The sequence below is a fragment of the Dasypus novemcinctus genome, chromosome 13 (genome assembly GCF_030445035.2).
Source record: "Dasypus novemcinctus isolate mDasNov1 chromosome 13, mDasNov1.1.hap2, whole genome shotgun sequence".
In the NCBI taxonomy this organism is placed as follows: Eukaryota; Metazoa; Chordata; class Mammalia; order Cingulata; family Dasypodidae; genus Dasypus; species Dasypus novemcinctus.
The window spans coordinates 79,684,129-79,695,005 of NC_080685.1; the positions used below are offsets into that span (position 1 = coordinate 79,684,129).

Sequence of the window (10,877 nt, forward strand, 5' to 3'; positions counted from 1 at the left end):
CATGAGCAGTGAAAGGAAAAAATAGATAAATAGGACCTCTTTAAAATTAAAAGCTTTTGCACCTCAAAAGATTTTGTCAAGAAAGTGAAGAGACAGCCTACCCAATGGGAGAAAATATTTGGTAACCATGTATCTGATGGATGCCATATCAAGCATATATGAAGAAATCATGTATCTTGTAAAGAAAGACAGACAGCCCATTTAAAAGATAGGCAAGTGATTTGAACAGATATTTCTCCAAAGAAGAAATACAAATGGCTAAAAAACACATGAAACGTTGCTCAACACCATTAGCTATTAGAGAAATGCAAATCAAAACTACAATAAGATACTATCTTGCACCCATTAGACTGGTGACAATTAAAAAAAAAAGAGGCCTGCAAGTGTTGGAGAGGATGTGGAGGAATGGGAACCTTCATCCATTCCTGGCAGAAATGTAGAATGGTCCAGCCATTGTGGAGGATGGATTGGCAGTTCATCAAAAACTAACTATAAATATGCCATATGATCCAGCAATTCCACTACTGTATATACACCCAGAAGAATTGAAAGCAAGGACACCAAGAGATATATGCACACCAGTGTTCATTGTGGCATTACTCACTATTGCCAAAAGTTTGAATCAACCCAAATGTACATCAACAGATGAATGAATAAACGAAATGGGTACATACATACAATGGAATATTACTCATCTGTAAGAAGGAATATGGTACTAAAACATAGCATAATATGGAAGAATCTTGAGGACCTTATGTTGAGTGAAGCAAGCCAGGCATTGAATGACAAATATTACATGATCTCACTGATATAAATTAAGCAAACTGAGCAGACTCAGAGAATTAGAGTCTGGAAGATAGGTTTACAAGAAATAGGAAAAAGAAGGTTGTGAGCCAACACCCATATGGGCAAAATCTATGATACAGTGGAAGTTAGTAGTTGTGTAGTGAAAAGATATGACAGGCATGTACTGATACTATTGGTTTGGGTGGTGCAAGTTTGACAGGGATTAGGGTGTGGAGGGTGGGTTGGATGGTCCATGGAACTGGGGTAGGATTGGGGGAAGGAGTAGATGAACACTTGGGATTGCCAGGTATGTGGCTGATACTACAATGTTGGGAAAGCTCTTTTGGCAGTATGACAAGGAAGGATTACTGGTTTAGGGTGTTGAATGGTGAGGGGCATTCAGGACAGAGCACACATGTGGCAGTCTTCTAGAGAATGTGTGCATGATCATTTTGTCATAGTGTGTTGTATCAGTGGATGGAGACCCATATGTGGGAAGGAGCTAGACTCCCATACTGGGGAGGCCTGATATGTTCTCAAACAGGGGTGGGTGTCTCTCAAGATCATGGGAGGTTCCTAATAGGGGAGGACAGACCAGTGTGTCAAGCCCTCTGTGTTGTTGCAAGTAACTTTGAATCTTGTTCATCAAGGAGTGAAGCCTGGTGGTTGCCATGGGAGGAGGATGGTGGAGAAGGGAGGAATAGAGTAGCTGGAAGAGGAGGTATTTAGGGGGCAATGGAAGTGTTCTGCATGATCTTGCAATGATGGGTATAGGCCATGTTGAATTTCATCAAAAATTTAGAAAAGTGTATGGTCTAGAGTGCAGACCATTGTGTAAACCACTGACCATTGTTAGTGGCCATGTTTCAATATTTGTCCATCAGTTGGAGCAAATATACCATCCACATATAAAAAGGTTATTGATAAGGGAGGGGGGGAAAGGGGGAGGATGTTGAGTATATGGGAGCCCCCTGTGTTCTGTATGTGACTTTACTGTTATCTAAAACTTCTTTGAAGACAAAATGAAAAAATATAAGTCAATGGGGAAGAAATGGAAGAAAGTGTCACTGTGCAACAGATACTACAGTGATGAAAGGCAAAACATCAACATTTTAAAAATATTTTTTGTTATTTTTTCATATCCCAATTATTTTAGTTTTAGTTTTTCTAAATTATTATGTATTTTATTTTTTATGCTCAAACCTCCCATTATTATTTGATTTTCCTATTTGTTGTATTTGGTGATATTTATGACTTCATTTTTGAAGAAGGTTTTTTTTTATCACAGAATGGTTACAACTGTGGCAGGGGAGGATCATTGGTGTGGGGTGATGGGGATACATGGGAAGATGTTCCCCTGGACATATATATATAAAGTATATAAATGTGTTCAAATGTTCATGGGGCATTGTTACAGTGGGTGGAGATTCACACAATAATCAAGTGAATATTGAATTCCCATCCTGGGGAATGCTGTCACATTCTATAAAAGAATAGGAACAACCCCCCAAGTACAGAGTCAATGACTTGTGAAGAAGGATGGTCCATTAATGGGTCCTTGCTATTGAAGACTATGCTTATGAGCCTTTGCTCTTCAAATTGTAATGTAGCCAAAGTTGTAGGGTGCCTAAGAGTTACCTCCTGGGAGCCTCCTTATTGCTCAAATAAGACCTCTCTAAGCCAAACTCAATATATAAATGCATTACCTTCCCCCCAGCATGGGACATTACTCTGGGGGATGAACTTCCCTGGCACCAAGTGATTACTACCAAACACCAACTAGCAATGCAACTGGGAAAAAAAGACGTTGGCCAAAAGGGGGAAAGGGTAAAGACAAATGAGTTTACATGGCTAAGAGACATCAAAGTGAGTCAGGAGGTCATCCCAGATGTGATGCTTATGCATTTCTCAGCAGGATCTCATAGACTGTCAGTGCAGAAACTACCCAAACAGTGGGGCTTCTGAGGGCTCTGGAGACACCCAGGTCCTAAGGTCATGGCAGATAGCTCCAGAGTCCGATGCCTTGCCAGTGGGCTCTACTTTGGAGTTTGTGCTCCCAAGTGTGACAGAGTTGGACTCAGTTGTGACTTCTCCATACATGACTCTTCTGTCCCTTGTATTTGAACTTATGGTTGGTGTTGGAGTTCATAGGCATATGTCTAAGACACTTGAATCTTTGGGCTTTCCATGTGCCAACTGGGCCTTGACACTCAGTGGAGTTGCAACACCTACTCTCCAGTTCATTGAACTCACCCAGGACAACTGACAAGGAGGTAAGGATGAACAACCACCAAACCAAGGAACCAAGAGCGTCTACAACTACAAGAGAATCCCATCCATCTGCAATATGGAATTGTGGCCCCCACTCTATTAGAGGTAGAGTGGGCATCCCCATACCAGAATCCTCAGGATTGGAGAATAAAATATGTGCTAGAGAGGACTTAACAGTCATACTACCATCGACTTACTAGGATTCTAGCAGTGGAGAAAATTATATCACTGATGTGAAGACAGTGGACACTGGAGGTGCTGAAGGCAGGAGGAGGGGAAAAGAGGTGTAATATGGGGGGCATCTTCTGGACCTGGAATTGTCCTGAATAACAGAGCAATGATAGATGCTTGGCATTATATATATCCTGCCATGACCTAGAGAATTAAGTGGGAGAGTGTAAACAACAATGTAAACTATAATCCATGCTCAGTGGCAATATTCCAAATGTGTTCATCAATTGCAATGAATGTACCACACTAATGAAAGAAGTTGTTAATGTGGGGAAGGGTGGAATATGTGGGGAGTGGGGCATATGAAGATCCCTTATATATTTTTGTGTAATCTAAGTATGTTTTAAAAAATAAAAAAATATATTAAAAGATAGAAATGAATGAATGGAAGAACCAGCAAGATGGCAGTGGAGTAAGGAGCTCCTAGATTCAGCTCCTGCTACAGGGCAGTATACAAACACCCAGAGTTCTCTGGAGCTAGCTGAAGTACCTGTTTAGGGGTTCCAGAAGGCCAGAAGAGCATCCTGCAACATCCTTGGGGGAGTGGAAGGAGAAGACTGCCTGTCTGCAGAGAAGACTCGTAAGTAGAGTGCTCCAGACCACGGAGGCCGGTGCCCATCCTCCACTGGAGGCACAAGCCACCTCAGGAGCTGTTCTGCAGCTGGAATTGAAAACTCCACTTCCCCAAAATGGGGGAGGAAGAGATGGTTGGGCACCCATTTCAGCTATGATGAGGAAATTCAGTGGGCTACAGTATGATCCTGAGAACAGCTAAGGTTTGAGCCTGTCCAGGTTAGAAAGAGGCTGGGAGCTGCCATCTTAACTCTGTACCTGGCATGAGGGGAAGTGGGGCAGACTGAAAATCCCAGTGCTGGTGGGGACTAGCTTCTTCTCATTCAGATCATATTGCAGGTCTAGCCTATGCCACAGTGCCACCTCCAGCAGGGAGGAAGCTGCGGTGACTTGCACCAGCCTCTCTGGGAAATTATTGGCCAAGCTTCAGAGGCCAGTGATTGTTCTACTCTGATGGCATGAGCTGCCCAGGAGCTGTTCTGTGATGGGAATTGGAAGCTTCATTTCCCAGAAATGGGAGGAGGAGATGGTTGGTTGCCTATTTCGGCTATGGATTGGGAAACTTGGTTGGCTAAGCGATAGCCTTTGGAATGGCTGGGGTGAGAACCAGCCCAAGTCAGAAAGAGGCCAGTAGCTGCCATTCTGACTCTGCGCCCAGCATGAGGGGAAGCCAGGCTGACTGAAACTCCCAGTGTCGGCAGGAACCAGTTTCTTTCACGCAGATCAGCCTACAGCCCTAGCCTACGCATCAGTCCCACCTCTGGCAGGGAGGAGGCAGAGGAGCCCTGCACCAGCCTCTACAGACAACTGCAGAGAACTTTGCTGGCTGGCATAGACTGAATACCAAAAGTCTACCAGGGCAATGGCAGTCATCATGGACCTGCACTACATAGATTGCTGCCCATACCTGCAAGTCCATCCCTGCCCCAGGCAGGGGAGAAATGGATGTGAAGCTTCATCAGTCTCTCTGGGCAACTACAACCTAGGCCTGCACGAGGATTATTCCACATAACTGTGACTCTGTCCCTACCCCTGGCAAAGGAAAAAGTTGGAAGAAGCATCATTGGTCCCTGGTGCAATAAAGGCAGCTTAAGCTTCCACAACTTACAGCACCAACTATGTGTTTGGCTCTTACTGCACAACCAGCAAGAAAGAAATGATAGGAAGACCGAAACTAAAGAGAAAAACTGCACCCAGAAAAAATACCCTTGTAAGCCAGATGCAAAGACACCAACAGAAAATTACAATCCATACCAAGAAACAGGAAGCTATGGCCCAAGTAAAAGAACAAGGTAAGCCTCCAGATAACATAAAGGAGTTGAGACAGCTAATTATAGGTTTTCAAACAAATCTCCTTAATAAATTCAATGAGATGGCTAAAGATATTAAAGATATTAAGAAGACATTTGATGAGTACAAAGAAGAATTTGAAAGCATACATAAAAAAATAGCAGATCTACTGGGAATGAAAGGTGCAATCAATGAAATTTTAAAAAATTGGAATCATATAAAGCAGACTTGAGGAGGCAAAAGAAACAATTAAAAGAAGAGATGAAGTAAAGAATGGAAAAAATTAAACAAGATCTCAGGGAACTAAATGACAGCAAAAGGCATGCAAACATACATGCCATGGGTCCCAAAAGGAGAAGAGAAGGGAAAAGGGGCAGAAGGAATATTTGAAGAAATAATGGTAGCAAATTTCCCAACCCTATTGAAGGACATAGATATCCCTGTCCAAGAAGTACAATGTACTCCTATCTGAAAAAGTCCAAATAGACCAACTCCAAGACACATACTCCTCAGAATGTCAAAGGCCAAAGACAAAGAGAGAATTCTGAGAGCAGGAAGAGAAAAGTAATGAACTACATATAAGGGATATCCAATAAGATTAAGTGCTGATTTCTCACCAGAAACCATGGAGGCAAGAAGACAGTGGTCTGATATATTTAAGATACTACAACGGAAAAACTTCCAGCCAAGAATCTTATATCCAGCAAGACTGTCTTTCAAAAATGAGGGTGAGATTAGGATATTCTCAGATAAACAGAAACTGAGAGAATTTCTAAGCAAGAGACCAGAATTTCAGGTGATACTAAAGGGTGTGCTAGAGCTTGAAAAGAAAAAAAAACAGGAGAAAGGGACCTGGAAGAGAGTCTAGAAATGAAGATTCTATCAATAAAAGTAACTAAAAGTGTTAAAAGAATGGTGGAAATAAAATATGACAAATAAAACTCAAATAGGAATAAACTTAACCAATGACATAAGGCACTTGTATTCAGGAAACTGCAACTCAATGTTAAAACAAATCAAAAAAGCCCTAAATAACTGGAAGAACATTCCATGCTCATGGATTGGAAAACTAAATATCATTAAGATGTCCATTCTACTCAAATTGATATACAGATTTAATGCAATCCTGATAAAAATCCCACCAGCATTAAAGATAAAATTGAAAACAGGATCATTAAATTTATTTGGAATGGTAAGGAGTCCTGAATAGCCAGAAACATTATAAAAAGAAAAAGTGAACCCTGATCTCCAGACTTTAAATCATAATACCTACCTATAGTGGTAAAAACAGCATGGTATTGGCCTAAAGACAGACACAATAGACCAATGGAACCAAATTTATGGATCAGAAACAGACCCTCACAGATATGGTCAAGTGATTTTGACTAGCCTGTCAAGTTCACACAACTCAAGCAGAACAAACCATCCAACAAATGGTGCTGAAAGAATTGGACATCCACAGCTGAAAGAAGGAAAGAGGACCAATATCTCACACCTTATCCAAAAACTAACTCAAAGTGGATCAAAAAACTAAAAATAAAAGCAAGAACCATAAAACTTCCAGAAGAAATTATTGGAAAATATCTTCAAGACTTTGTGGTAGGTGGTGGATTCTTAAAGGAGATAAGAGAAGGACTGAGTAGACTACTGATGTTTAATGTATGTAGAAGTTTTAGCTTTACTGTTAAAGTGTGGAAATGTATAGAGTGGAAGGTAACACACAGTAACAGCTAGTTTATAAATGGAATGTGACTGAAAATGGTAGTATATTTATGTAAATGCCAATTGACAGAATGCTTGAGAATAATCTAGGAACTGGATAGCACAGTAAATGAAGAGATGGGTGAGAATTGTGGTTGATGGTACAGATGCAAGAGTGCCCTTTGTGAACTAGAGCAAACGTGTATCACTACTGCAGGGTGTTGGGAATGTGGAGAAGCATGGGAAAAATGCAGCTATAGTGACCTATGGACTGTGGTTAGTAGTAATAATATAATAATCTTGCATCTATGCTAAAGATGTATTGTGATGATACTGAGGCAGTATGGAAAAAGTGAGCCAAATGTACACTATGGACATGGCAATAATCAGATGATATTATTTCATCTTTAGCAAATGACACACCACATTGTAGTGTGTTGATGGAGTGGTGTTTGAGAATTCTGCACATGAGCATGATTGTTTTATAAGTTCACAACTTCTGTCATAAAAAATATATTTTAAAAATAGTAATAGGGTGGGTTGGGGGAAAAACACATCAAATGTAAGATAAGAACTATGATTAGTAGTAAGATTTTGACAGTGTTCTTTCATAGTTTGTAACAAATGTCTCATGACAATGAAAGGTGTTGTTAAAGGGTTGATGTATGGAACCCGTGTATGATGTTATGCATGTTTGCTTTGTAAGTTCACAACTTTTACTACACACTTAATTGTTTATGTATGTTCATATATAAATGATATAAAGATAATAATAGTCAGATTGGTTAGAGGAAAAATACTTTGTTTAATAGTAATATTTTGACAATGCTTTTTAATCATTAGTTATAAAGATGTAAAAACAATGCAAGTACCACCACACTAGGGAGCCAAGGGTGCATACAACTGCAAACAGGAGAATTGCATCCATCATCCAAGTGGAATCTAAGCACCCTCTCAATACAGAGGTGGAATGGATATGACCACCCCAGGGTCCACAGAATGGAGGAATACAGTATGGATTAGAGTGGACTTACTGATATTCTATTCTGGAACTATTGTGATTAGTAATGGAAGTAAATGTAGCATTGAGATGGAAAAAAAATACTATATTGTTCAGCACTGTGTTATACTCTGCTTAGTGCTATTTTAAAAATTTTTAAAAAATGCAAGTTATTGGTGGTAGGGTGAGATGTTTATATATGTTTGATGTTATATGTTATTTTGCAAGTTCAGAACTATTATACATTTATTGTTTATGTAAAAAAAAATAAGAAGCAATACTTAGTTTGTCTAGGACTCTAGCTTGAAGCTAGATATGTTACTGGATGTGCTTGAACACAAATATTTTTTAAAGCAGAGGGGTATTTTCCCTCTAATAAAACTTCTCCAGGGGAAAAAAAAATGAGTGAATGAAGAAATAAATAAAGAAATACACACACGTATATATATAAAAAACTCACGTGTGTCATGGGACCCCATAACCACTCTCAGGCCCAAAGATTTGTCAGAAGTTCTTGCAGCACTCAGTAAAAAGTTGTATTCATAGATACAATTAATTACAGTGAAAGAATGTGAATTAAAATCAACCTAGGCAAGATGTACATGGGATACAATCTAGGTGAAAGTGTGCTCAAGCTTCCAGGTATCTTCTCCCAGTGGAGTCACACAGGACCACATTTAATTCTACCAAAACTGTATGAAAGCACGTGCAAAGTGTTGCCACCCAGGGAAGCTCACTCCAGCCTTGGGAGTCAGTCACATAGGCATGTAGCGCTCACATAACTGACCTTAGCTACACAGTCTCCAGCCCCCCAGAATACAAACTGTAACAATGTGACCCAAAGACTTAGGCATACAAAAACAATCTTATCAGGCAAAATATTTCAAGGGTTCAGAGTTTCCCGGGAGACAATCAAGGGCCAATCCTGAAGCCAGACCTTTCTTTGGAAAGAGCAGGGTTTACCAACCCAGATGCCGGCCATTTCCTGCACTCCTCTTCTCAATAACTCATAAGTTACAGAACTTATGGGAACATTAGAAAATAGATAAGAATGAAAATTAAAATTCCATAAATTAAAATTTGCTGGATATAGCATTAATGATATTTTAAAGGATTTTTTTAGTCATTAACACCTGTGTCAGAAAACTAAAATGTCTAGCATACAAATTAAGAGGATAATAAAATATAAAGTAAACCCAAAGAAAGGAGAAGGAAGAATAGAATAAACATAGAAAAGCAAGAATGAATGGATCTTGGCTAGGGCTCAGGTTCTGAGCACCCTTCAGATGCAGTGGCCATATCCTATGACTTGGAGATTGGTGTCCAGGGCGCCTCAACTCAGAACACAGCACCTGTCCTCTCCTGGTGACTTGAAGAGGAGTAGGGCCTCCTGGTGGAGCCCTGCCCTTCTATTTCATCAGCCCAGAAGATGTGGGCACAGTGACCTGTTTGACCTCTTCTCTTTGGTTCAAGACACTTGAAGAAACTTCAACAATATGAACAAGTTCTTCAGCAGATGCTCAATCAACACCTATCATGTGAAAGATCTTGGGGCACTGCTAATCAAGTTACTATGAGTCTACTAAACTGTGAAAACAGCTTTGTGAATCCAGACAGCCAGAAAGTAACTTTTGTCTGACATGGCCAGCTCTTGTGCCACAGCCAAAGATGACAGTGTGAATAGAACTGCTGGCAGAGGAAACCTCTCCATCACCTTCATGGAAGAGATCCAGGGATATGATGTGGAGTTTTGTCCACCTCTGGAAAGCAAATATAGATGCCCCATCTGTGTGATGGCATTATGAGAAGATGTATCCCAATGTTGCCCATCTTCCAGATGTAAATTCCATTGCATTGCTGGGATTTTATTTCATCAACTTTATCCCCAAGGGTCCAATGTGGCCATAGGTTCTGCAAAAACAACAGCAACAAAATCAATAAGGGATGCGTGGCACAAATGCCTAGTTGACAATGAAATACTGCTGGAAAGTCAATTGTTTCCCAATGATTTTGTAAAACAAGAGATTCTTTCTTTGATGGTAAAGTGCCCAAATGAAGGCTGATGGCACAAGATGGAATTGAAGCATTTAGAGGAACATCAGATGCCTAATCATGATTTAAACTACCCTACAGCCCCAATTCCATGCACATTCAGTACTTTTGGTTGCCATAAAAAGATGCTGAAGAATCACTTGGCACATCTCCTACATGAGAATACCTAGTTGCACATAAAAATATTGGCCCGGGCTCTTCAGAATCTAGACCTGGCTTTAATTTCCATACCTCAACATGATTTGCTTCTGTATGATTCTGCCTCTCTGTCTTAGGTTCCCTCTGGGTAACACCAAGAGGTCCTTAATTTCCAAGAAATCATTCAACAGTTAGAGAGTCACCTTATAAGACAAGACTACCAAATCCAGGAGCTGACTGCTAAAATGGATACTCAGAGCAGGTATGTGGGTGATCTCAAATGAACTACTTGAACCTTTGAGGATAAAGTTGATGAAACAGAATTGCAGCAATGCAATCAGATTTACATCTGGAAGACAGCAACTTTGGGATGCACCTGAAATCTCAAGAAAAAGAGAAACCTGTTGTCATTCTTAGCCCTGGGTTCTATACTGCCAAAATCAGCTGGAAACTGTGCATACACCTGTACTTTCAGTTACCAACTGCTCAGTGCTATACAAACTATAAATCCCTCTTTGTCCTCACAATGCAAGATTATGAAAGCCACCACCCTTGACCCTTCCAGGGTACCATAAACCTTACAATTCTTGATCAGTATTAATTTTATAGCATTATATGTAGTATATAATCACTAACACATTGTATTGGTGCCAGAGAGATTTATAGTATAAAGTCAAGTTCTCATGTTATTTGATCTTTGTGCATCCCAAAGTTGCCCATCTTACAGATGTAATTAATACTGACGTGTTAAGGAAAATCCTTATTTTGGGAGAAGAAGGTTTGAGATTTAGTACTCCAATTCTGGGGTTTTTGACAAAAAAACACACTGGACACA

At 40.1% G+C, this 10,877-nt stretch overlaps 1 pseudogene; it reads left to right on the forward strand.

Moving 5' to 3' along the window:
• Positions 1-9,924: 9,924 nt before the first annotated feature.
• On the forward strand, positions 9,925-10,643 carry LOC101423561 (TNF receptor-associated factor 6-like; annotated as a pseudogene).
• Positions 10,644-10,877: the final 234 nt, after the last annotated feature.